General features: G+C 34.3%; 1 long non-coding RNA gene across 2 annotated transcripts; it reads left to right on the top strand.

The window, feature by feature from the left end:
* Positions 1 to 389: 389 nt before the first annotated feature.
* Positions 390 to 4017, top strand: LOC104898662 (uncharacterized). Of its 2 annotated transcripts, XR_790826.3 has the most exons (3): positions 414 to 801; positions 1674 to 1737; positions 3706 to 4017. It is a non-coding gene; the product is annotated as an uncharacterized LOC104898662 (long non-coding RNA). The 2 variants fall into 2 exon arrangements; XR_007276269.2 differs by lacking the exon at positions 1674 to 1737 and having other exon boundaries at positions 390 to 801.
* Positions 4018 to 8571: the final 4554 nt, after the last annotated feature.

Raw genomic sequence — 8571 nt, 5'->3', positions numbered from 1 at the left:
ATTGTTCGCCTCTACTTTATACGATTCAAAGATTTAGTTATATGCAAATAAACAACCAAGCAATATGTTCATGTATTCTAAAAATTAATCTATGTTGGTTTACTAAACAAGTGTAGACAAAAAATCGTGTCTTCCCATTGAGTACCCAATGATGAAACATACGATCATTGTAACAGCCCGTATTTTTAAGCATGTTTTAAAGAAAGCGATTATGTTTATTATTTTAACTAAAATTTTAATAGAAAAATAAGGAAAGGATTATTACTTGAAATTTATTATTTATAAACATTTATATCTTTGTGGGTTTATTTTATAGAAATAAATAAATTGAGTTAAAAAAAAAAAAAAAAAAAAAAAGAGAAAAAAAAAATTGATTGAAGAAAACAATATTGCGTGGCATATGTGAGAGTTGCCACCTTCTTACCTTGTTGTCAAATTCCTAAATCTCTTCAACCAAATAAAGGAAGCCCTAAACCCCAACTTATTCCTTCTCTCACTCATTCAGTACTCTTCTCCTCTTTCCTCTATCACCGTCAGTTTGGCCCTCTACCGGCGTTGCCGCCGCCGCTGCTGCTACTATGGTTGCCGGATTTTCTCTCTTCTCTATTCTATTGTTGATTCGTGTTGCTTAATCGGTTGTGGTTTTGTTTTCTCTCCTCTGCGTTGTTCCTCGGTGTTCCTCGCTGACGAGTTGTTGCTTGCTGTTTTGTTCTTTTCCGTCTCCTCTGCCTCAGCATGGCGGTTGTCGATGTTCGGTTGGTGGTCCACCGGCACCGCTGCCGCCGCTAATAGTGGTCGAAGGTATCTTTGTTGCCATTTTTTTTCTCTTTCCTCTGTTGTGTTGCTGCAGAATGTTGTTGTTGTTATTCCTATTTCGCAACTATTGTAAATTGTTGTTGAGCTTCAGTTCTGATTACTTTGGGAAGGTATAATTTTGAGTGTTTTAACTCTTATTCATCAATAGTAATCTAATTTATATATTTATAATAGTTTTGATTTTCATAAGTATAATTGAATTTGTTATTGAGTTGGAAAAATCAGATTATAAGATTCAAATTGATGTTATTTGGGTTTTTGTTATTAAAGGTTGAATCTTTTGCTTTTTATTAAAGGTATAAACAGAGTTCCTTTTCTCTTTTCAATTAATGTAATTCGGCCAATTTGTTTGGTGGATTTTTGGTAAAATATCTGGTAATTCGTTGTGGTTATAGAATGATAATTATGGTTTTCATAATTATTTCTTTTCAACCTCTTATATTGTTATTAAGAGAGCAAATTACTTTTTGTAAAGAACTTGGTTTTGATTATAAAGTTCAGGAATTGTTTTTGTGTCAAGTCGTTCAATATATCTGTATTGAAATCCATGATTGTGAGTCTGCCAAGTTAGTTGAGCAGCGGTTATTGGGAAAATTCAGCTAGTTGAAGATAATAAGACTAAGGAATCAAGATTATAGTTACAAGCTAGTTACTCTCAAATATATAAGATTCTATTATATTTATCATGATGCGAGCAATATTATTAATGGGTTGTGAGCCATAAAGTGGTCATTGGGTTATAGGATTCCAGATAATTAAGCAAAGGAATTAATGTTTGCAAGTTTAATTTAAGTGTATACTCTACTTGAGAATAGTTACTAATGATAATTATTGTTTTATGGTAAATCGTTGTGGAGTTCATATATCGATTGGTATGCAAAGATGATGTACTAATGGGGCTATATGCGAAGTTGGGTAAAGGTACACGCATGTCCTTCCACTTTCCAAATATATTATTGATATTTCGATTGATCATATAAACTATACAAGTTGATCTTGATATGTTTTCAAAAGTTAAACTCATGTTGTATTAAAAAGGTGATTTGTGTACTATATGGTTTCTAAAATACATGTTCATGAGTTTTAAGATAAAAGGTAGAACTAAATCGCAGGTTAAATTTCATTAGCTATAAGTTATGTTTTATGTTTTATGTTTTCACTAAGTAAGCGTATGAGTTATTTCAAATACAAGTAAGTTATAAATGGATATGACTTTACAATGAGATATCAAGCATAATTGATATATCTACTAGATAATTTATGAATCTATATTGTGTATGTAAATGATAGGGAGATACTTGTAATGCGATTCATTATGAATATAAGATGAGTTTTCAAAAGGAAGGAGTTCCGATATAAATTTGAGGATTTGTACCTTTCGGTTTCGGAAAATACGAGTTTCTAAGTTCATAAACTAATTATCGTGTTATATGTTTGTGAGGGGAAGAATCCAAATGATGATTAAATTATATTCTTTAGAAGCACATTTAGATATTCTCTTGAAGAAACTTTGGTTATACGCTGGGAATATATGATACCATTGGAGCCAGCAATAATTCATTTGGGATATTAGATTTAGTATGCATCTGTAAAGTTATAAGTAAGCTTATGAATGTGTTTTGGGAAGGAAAAGAACATCAGACTAAAAGATATATCACATTATTCAGAGGTAGTCTTTGAAGAATTCCGAATCTTGAAAATGTGTTTTGTAAGGTAGGAAATATATGTTGGAGATATTTGTGAGTTTGATGGATTGCTAAATAAGATTAAATGGAAAGCTTATTCTTCGTAGAGAGCATTTGTGTCTTAGCTAGATATGAAGTTGACATAAAATAGAAACTCTAATTTGGAGCTATGATCTTTTGATAAGCAATGTTTTGTTTGGAATAATCTTTTATAGGATTGAAGCATAGTTTCTTTAAAATTCGTATTTGAAAGGGATTTAGCCAAAGAATTTTTATAAAAGGCTGTTTTATACCAATTTACTAGAAACTCGATTATATTATGCAAGCAATTTAATTTTGGGTATATCAAATACCCGAAAGTGATTCTATTATGAGAACTTGAGATTTATGAATTTGAAATTTCGAAAATATGAATTTATGATTCTGTTTTTATGAGGGGAAGAAGCTGCTAAAGCAGTGACGAACAACATTCGTAGAGCAAGTATTGCTCATTATGTATTAGAGCGAGTATTGCTCATTATGTGTTAGAGCGGGTATTGCTCTGTTATGTGGGGTCATGACCTAAAAGTCTTGCAAGCAGTACAAAATGGAAGAGGGAGACGTCCCTTGTAAAAAGCTTAGAGTATTCGCCTATAAGGCAACTCTATTCGTGTTCTCTTCCCCAGTATAGTATGATATTGAATGAAAAATAGAATATGTATTTGAATATTCGAATGGGTTCGTGGAAAGATATTTCCAACTTTAATTTCTGAACTGATGTTTTACTCACCCAAGCTATAGAGTTCATGCGCCGATTTTGGAAATAATTACAAAGGAACTTGTTAGGAATTTATGTAGGAGTTAACTATGATATGCATATGGATTAAAGGCTTTTGGATCATATGGATTAAATGTTTTTGTGTAAGATCCACTGAAGCGGGAGATATTATTGACGTAAAGTCTGTTAGAGTTGACTTCGGAAGATCGTATTAGTTCTATGGAAGTAGCATTACAAACTGTGTTCAAATATTGTTATATACTTCTTCATTTATGACTTCGATGTATCTTGATTGCAAATGTCTTGAAGAATCTTGATTACAATTGTTGTATAAAATAAGTTTAAATATGTAAATATGTCTTTAAGCCACTGAAAAGATGTTCTGGTTGGACAGTGTGTACTCAGTTTCCCTGATTTTGTTCTTGGAACCTGTCCTGGTGGGGGCAGAGTTCATTGTTAGTGATCTTGCAGGTTCGGATGTGGAAAGCTCGGAATAGAGTAAAAGGAAGAATTAGTTATCAAAGTTATAATTAGATGTAATGGTTCAGAAGTTGTATTTAGGATTATATATCGTTATTTGTAAATAAATTATCATATTGCTTTGGAAGTCGAGCAAAGTATTATGTAATATGTTATTTGGTTTTTGAGGATGACTGTTGTGGGCCCATAACCCACAGGTCCCAGGATCGTTTATAGGTTATTTTTCCGCTGCAAGTAAAGATAATTCGAGGTTAATAAACGTTATTTGTAATTAGTGTATCTTAAATGTGGTTAGCTAGCAGCTCGGAAATGCGGGCTGTTACAATCATCCTAATTGGTCTGGTCAAAGGGAAGAGCAATCGAACAAGCAAAACCCAAAAGCGTTTTGAAAATATAAAATCTGTTTATTAAATTTAAATCCCAATTTTAAGACCCAATTAATTATTTTTGATAATTAATTGTATTTTTAATATTTTAATATTAATTATTCTCAATAATTAAATTTTGAAAGACCTTTCAAAAGTGAAATTTTATTCCAAAAGATAGCTGATTTTAGATTTGAAAGGATATATCTCATCAAAGATAAAAAAAATAAGCCAGACCAACATTTTGTCTGACGTAGCATATTGCCCACGTGCAACGTTGACACTTTACACATAAATGAAAAACGCTAAGCCAATGCACGAGACGCACAGGCTGTGCATTAGTTATTATCACTTCCTAAAACACTTACAACACATACTCGAAAACATCCATACATTCAAACACATTCATACTTTTAAATTTCATATTTCAAGCTTCAAGATTGCTCATCTTGCAGACCATAAACTAGTGAAAAAACACCATATATGTCACTTAGTAACAGAGTCGGTTTTTGTAAAGCTGCATCCGAAAATCAACATTAGAAATGGGAGGGAAACTTGGACGATCAATCTGATGTGGTCCTCTTTTGGACCGCATTAGATTAAAAAACAAACTGATGCGGTTTGGTGGACTGCATCAGAAAATCTGTTATTTTCCTCCCCAAAAATCCCGCGTCAGATTATTAGCCCAATTCCCTCGTGGCCCAATTTCCCGTAGCCCTATAAATCAGGAGATTTCCTCATTTCTCTCTCACTCATCCTAGTCCCTCCCCTATATCTCTCTCTCTTCCTTTTCCCTCCCATGTCTCTCTCTCTCCCTCTTACTCTTTTCTCTCCTCCCCTGTCAAATAGACATTGTTCGTTCGTTGATCTTCACCTCGTCATTCATCAGCGAAGACAAACAAAGCCATATCTTCGCTGCTGCAAACCTCGAGGTTTTTCGTTTTTAGTTACTGATTTTTATTTCGTATTTTAATCTTGTTGTAATTCTAGATTTTTAAGTTAATATTTTTTGTTATTTTATTTTTGTTTGTAATTCGCAGATCTATGTCAAATTTATTTCTTTGTATTTAGACTGAAAGGATTGATTTTCACTTAATTTCTCTATTTTTTCCGTTTGATTTCTTTTTTATTTTCAATTATATCTTCGTTTTTTGTCTTTCGTTTAATTTCATTTTTGGTTGATTTTCGTAATGCGTTTAGATCTGGGCTTTGTAATTTGTTTCTATTTTAATTTTTATATTTTAGGGTTTATGGTTCCTTTTTGTGTTATTTTGCTGTTGATTGTAATTTGTGTAATTTGCTTAGTATATTGGAATGAGGCGAATGAGACCATAATGACACCTAGAAAAGCCAATCACCCTTAAGACCATAATGACAACCTTTGAGTTTACGAAGCTACTCACCTTTAAGACCGTAATGGCACCCTAGCAAAGCTAGTGGCCCTTGGGACCATAATGCCCTCCTTTGAGTTCAGTGAAGCTACTCACCACTAAGACCATAATGATGCCCTAGCGAGACTAGTCATCCTCAAGACCCTAATAGGAACCTTTGAGTTTTGCGAGGTTACTCATCCTTAACAACGATGATCTCTTTGAACCTAGCAAAGCTAGTCCACCATGAGAACATAATGACCCAATCCTAGAGTTTAGCGAATCTACTCCTACCTTAAATCTATAGCCACCCGAATCCTCTAATCTAGCGAAGTTAGTCTACCCTAAGTCCATAGTGTCCCAAAACCTTTAAGCCTAGCGAAGCTAATCCATCCTAAGTCCATGATAACACAAAATCATCGAGTCTGGCGAAGCCAATCACCCCTAAGTCCATAAAGGCAACCTAATAAGACTAGTGAAACTAATATTCCTTCTCATCATGAAAGCATATTTCGAGTCCAATCTGCTCGCATAGTCCAGTCCATGTCTACATCTGCATATATTTTGTACATACTACTTTCAAAACCATATCATTTGAAATACTTCATTGCAAAAACATTTCCCATTTCCATTTTTGATTCCATTTCCCATTGCCATTTTCATTTCACATTTCGATTTTAGTTCAGGATAGGTCATGAGGTTATAACTTGGAAACGTCCAACAGAGAGGAATACAAGTCAACCCACTCCCATTCTCGTCAAATGATTTCTTACTTTTTTTGACTAGTCATCTGAAAATTTGAATCATCATCTGAGATAGGAGACACTTATTAACAGCTCAATGCCATCATGCCTTACTCCAGCTGATGAATTATCGAATTAAGGAATAAGACAAGAGATCAAAATGATGAGAGAAAACTGACAATTGAGGAAGAAGAACAGGAAGATACTCCACCATCACCACCTCATTTCATGTCCGAGATTGATTTGAGGTTTGGAAAACTAGAACAATTGGTCCATACAATTCTTGCACTTGAGGGTTAGGCTCATGGCAATGACATCCTTGATCCTGAATTGAGGGAAAAGTTCCCTGAATAGGTAGCATTGGTGACCACCCAAAACTCAAGAGGGTGGAAGACCTAGATGATCATTTGAGAGCCTTCACTATCTCTATGGTTCCCAAAGGCATGAGCAAAGATCTTTTGCTTCTTTTTCCCTTTAACATTGGATGCACATCCATCCAAGTGGTTCAAATCAGGTGAATAAAATTAAGCTGAAAAATTGGGACTACATTAAAGAAGACTTTGCAAGCAGTACATATATAATACTCAGCTTCTCATTGGTCCTTGTGAGGTGGAGTTAACTAAACAAAACCCCGATGAAGATTTGGTCACCTTCCTTAACAGATGGAGGAAAAAGGATGACTAATAGGCCATCAGAAAAGGACCAAGTCTGATTGGTGATTAATAACCTACAGTATAAATTCAGGGATCACATTAAGTTCCAGCCTATATAGTCTTTCACGATGCTCTACAAGGTGGGCCTATAATTGTGGAAGGGGTGCATGCCTTTAAAAATAAGGGGTACAATAACAATAACTCTCCAAGAAGAGTAAAAATAACATTCTAGATCCAAGAGCAATGAGGCCAATGCCTTGAATACTGAAAAGAAGGCCGGGTTTTCTAGGGCCTCAACGAACATTCACTCCTCTAGGCATGTTTGTAGAAGAAGCATTCACTAGGCTTCATGCAAAGTGAGCACTTCAGCCTCTTGACCTTAATCAAGGTCTGCTCTAGAGAATAGGTCTAAAAAGTGGAATCCTAGTTCCTACTGTAAGTACCAACAAGGAAACGAGAATCTAAGATTGCAGTGTTAGACTTTGAACCATGCTCTATAGGACATGCTTGAAGATGGTAGACTGCCAATTCCGCCTACAGTAAAAGCCAACATCAACAGCAACCCCTTGGCCAATGTCTCTACAATTTAGGGGGCTTAGTCATTTAGCGCTAGTTTTTTAGGTTGAGTCAGGGAGTCCTTCCTCTAACTCCTTTATTTCCTTTTCTGTCGAGTCTATGTCATTTAGGACTCTTCGTATTTATCACCCTTATGTTGTATTTATGTTTTCTTAATAAAATAATTGCATTTTCTTTTTATTTTCATCAACCCTCCATCATTTAATTCATGGCTCGAATTTGATGTTGAAATTTAAATCATTCTAATGACCTTGATTAATAAAAAAAATCAAAAAATGAAAGAAACACATACTTTGGATTATAAGTTAGTTCCCTCTTCCCTCTATCATTCCAAGAAGCCATCATCCATAAGCTATCTCCATAATAAAAAAGATAATCCCTTAAACCATCGCCTTCATTATTCCTTCAACTCAAAGTTCCACAAAAAGCCTTCAAACCTCCCAATACCCAAAACCATAGAAACATATGTGCAAGCTTCATTACATAGAAAAAAAAACAGTTAATGCCAGGTAAAAGTAATATAGAAGAATAATTCAAAGTGCGAAAAAAAGAGAAGTAAAAGAGAAACATAAAAAGCACAGGCTATTGAAAAAAGAAAAAGCCAGAGGCAAAGAAAAATTCAAGGTAAGGGGATTGCACACAAGTTCTACCCCATATTCAATCCTTGAATTCATTTTAAAAAAAAATCTATATCCCTGATCCTTACCTTAGCCCTATCAATTGACCCTTCATCAAAACTTCAAACCTCAAACCTTTCAACCTTTCATCGACCCTAACTCCTTCTCTAGGGTATGTCGAAGCCTACTAGGTTGAAATCCCAAAACAGTGACCTAAACAAAAGTTAGGGCACATAGAAAGATGGAAAAATTCACAAGAGAGGCCCCAATTATTACTCATTTTCTTTTATAAGTCCCAACAATGGATTATTCCCTATAGATCCCAAGTTTACTATCTTGTGATTTTCATAGATCCTGAGTTACATATAACCGGTTTAGAAGGTAAGATTTTTAAATGTTTACCATTTTCGAACACTTTCAGCAAGTGACAAAGACTTATAAAATGGGGCCAATGTTTAAAAACCTTACCTTTTAAATCGTTTATAAGTAATTCAAGACTTATAAAATCA

Source organism: Beta vulgaris, chromosome 7 (assembly GCF_026745355.1).
Source record: "Beta vulgaris subsp. vulgaris cultivar EL10 chromosome 7, EL10.2, whole genome shotgun sequence".
NCBI lineage: Eukaryota > Viridiplantae > Streptophyta > Magnoliopsida > Caryophyllales > Amaranthaceae > Beta > Beta vulgaris.
The sequence above is the reverse complement of the archived record's forward strand: the minus strand, read 5'-3'. Positions and strand labels throughout refer to the sequence as shown.